Genomic DNA, 3155 nt, shown 5'->3' with positions numbered 1-3155 from the left:
GCATTCCTGGTTTTTTATAAAACCATAAGCCTCGCATGAGAATTTCAGTATCAGAGGGTTAATTACTCTTTATTCTAAAACCCTTACAGCCTGTACATGGATCACAAACACTCTGCCCCACCAGTCTCCTAATGTAGAAATGCTGGGTTTGCTTTCAGAAGGCATAACCCCAGGTATGTGCTTACAGCAAAGTACAAGCAAAGTACAGTCTTAATGAGTGAAATCGGCCATCCTAACTCAAAGTGGGTCATGCCATTTTTTCCCTCAGTCTAATGCAGTGATATCAAATCCAGCAAACCAAAAGAAGCAGTTTAACAGCATGCCATAAAATAGCATCTATATTCAAAGATAACATGCACGTGTTTTTTAATTATGTCATACAAACACTGTAAGTGGTTGTATTATGAGTTTCTTTTCCAGAGAACTGGAACTGATTGACTGAGTTCCACAGCCACAAAAATTTACACTTCTTCACATTTTTTCTCTTGTTGCCATTACAGAGGGAAGACAGTGATGGGTCTAATTTTACGACTCTCAGTTCTGGTATACACTTCAGAGATCCCAGCTCTGATCTAAGGAAGGAAATTGATTGACCCAGAAAAAATAACAGCTTTTTGTCTCTGCTGAATACCAAAGGCCTTATCCTACCTCTTCATGCAAATGAGCAGAGAAAGATCTGAGAAACATGTGAAAATATGCAACGGGAAAGCTGTATAAATTCTCTCTCTCAACTAAGAAACAGTAAATGAAATCCATAAGCACAAAAAGATACAGAAGAAAAAAGGGATAGTAGCTTTAATTGGCATAGTCAGATCCTAACATGTGGGACACGTATCATAGGTATCATTTATTCTTTGGACGGGATTTTGCTACTGCAACTCCAGGCACTAGGGAACAGCCCATTCTTTTCAAACTCTGAAAGTGACAAGGGACAAAACTGGCAGAACATATGCTATTTCCATGAATGTGTGCTGTGTAGAAAGGATGTTACTAACATCTCCCATCTGCACCAGGCACATCCTTAATTCATGTGTTACTGAGTTTGTGCAGAAATGAGGACAAGCAATGATTTTTATTTTACTGTTATCTTCGTTTCATAATGCAGCATTTTAACCCAGAGTCTGTATTTTTAAATGCTTAATTTACTCATGTATTTTCAATTATATGTTTTAGACATAAAAACCTGCAACTGCTCCATTTAGCACACTTTTTTTCCTTTTTTTTTCTTCCAAAGAATGAGAACAAATTATCTGGTTCATCCAAGTTGTGCAATAAGAAATGCGGAAAGGCAGCAGTGGTACTTAAATTACCTGCATGCTCTGCCCATGCCCTCCAGGTTTCTGATACACAGCAGAAGAATTTCAAGAATTCCACATGGGGACATGAAGCAACATCCCGTTTGCTGGCCATATACATGGAAATATATACTGAGTGCAAAGAGCCTTAAGGGGTACTTGGCCTCCAGTGGACAGCCCTAGAGGGGAATTCCCAGTTCCCAGACCCAGCATGATTATAGCCTTTTTGCATAGCATGATTTGAGTTCATCAGAACTCTGATGTTGACAACTTGTATGTCTTTGTGATTGACATGCAAGAACGAGTCCTAAAACTTAGTAGGTAACTAAAATAGAAAGCCCCCCATTGTTTTATTAGTCTCAGAATACTTGCCCAGAACAAATAATGTTTTTTAGCTAGGAGATTTATGCTATTAAATGGAGCAGGCAGGGCAATTTGATGGCTGGGCTAGTAAACTTTCAAAGCAATTTTGCAAGCTTGTATTTCTTTTTCTAACCATTCTACTTCTATTTTACAGATTGTATGTATACACAAGAATGCTCCTTGTTGTACTTTAGGTTAAAATATGCAACTGACAACTTTGGAAGACAATGCAGTTTACTAGCATGGCTGCTCCCAATTCATCATTCTGCAGAATTTGTCTAGCTGAAGCTAGAATTGTAAATATTTTACAGTAAAATGATAATTTCTATATTTTCTAAGTCACTGCTCCTTTCTATTCCTGAATCATTAGGAGCAAACAGCAGATTGAAGGAACTGCTGCATCTGAAGGTGGAGTACAGAGGAGACCAATCATTCTCCGCAGCTCACCACTGCTCCCGCACTCCTCCACAGCACTGAAAACATACACAGAGTCTCTTCCCTTGGGAAACTAAGATCCAGGTGGTAACTCTCATTCACTCACCACGGGGACTTACACACTTCAAGGAAGTACTACCTGGAGTCTTTTCTTCCATTTAGCCATTAATTAGTCTCTAATTAATTCCCCATTAAAAAGGCATGGTTTCTTCCCATCTTTACTCTCCTCATGCACTACACTCTCCTTCTTTCTGTCAGCCCACATTAAATTTGAACCAGGGAGACCTTCCTGTTGTCTGTGTACAGTATTCCTGGCTGAACTTTAGGCTGAAACTTCCAACACTCAATAATATTAGTAACATAACAGATTACAAACTCTTTTCCACAATTCATCTTCACCACCGGGTATTGCATGCAGACATACACAGTGACAGCTGCATGGTCCTTAAAGTAAAATTTCAGTCATGTAAACAACAAAAAAATCCCTTCTGAACCACAAGGGGTTTATTTACCTTGTTTTGTCCCTTCAAGTCTGACAGTCCTTTACCATTTTTCAGTTTATGTCATTTTACTCTGTTACACGCCTCTCAAGTTTCTCTCTCCTTACTCAAACACATTACTTCCTCCAGTAGCAGAGACATTTACCTTTGCTGCTGCAAAGGAGGAGTGGAATGTGTGCTGGTTTTGGCTGGGGTAGAGTTAATTTTCTTCACAGAAGCTAGTATGGGGCTATGTTTTGGATTTGTGCTGGAAGCAGTGTTGATAACACAGGGATGCTTTCATTACTGCTGAGCAGGGCTTACACAGAGTCAAGGCCTCTTCTGCTTCTCACACCACCCCACCAGCGAGCAGGCTGGGGGGGCACAAGAAGCTGGGAGGGGACACAGCCGGGACAGCTGACCCCAACCCACCAAAGGGATATTCCACACCATATGACATCATGCTCAGCATATAAAACTGGGGGAAGAAGAAGGAAGGGGGGACGTTCGGAGTGATGGTGGTGTGTCTTCCCAAGCAACCGTTACGTGTGATGGAGCCCTGCTTTCCTGGGGATGGCTGAAC

The sequence above is a fragment of the Pygoscelis adeliae genome, unplaced genomic scaffold (assembly GCF_000699105.1).
Source record: "Pygoscelis adeliae isolate BGI_AS28 unplaced genomic scaffold, ASM69910v1 Scaffold106, whole genome shotgun sequence".
NCBI lineage: Eukaryota > Metazoa > Chordata > Aves > Sphenisciformes > Spheniscidae > Pygoscelis > Pygoscelis adeliae.
The sequence above is the reverse complement of the archived record's forward strand: the minus strand, read 5'-3'. Positions refer to the sequence as shown.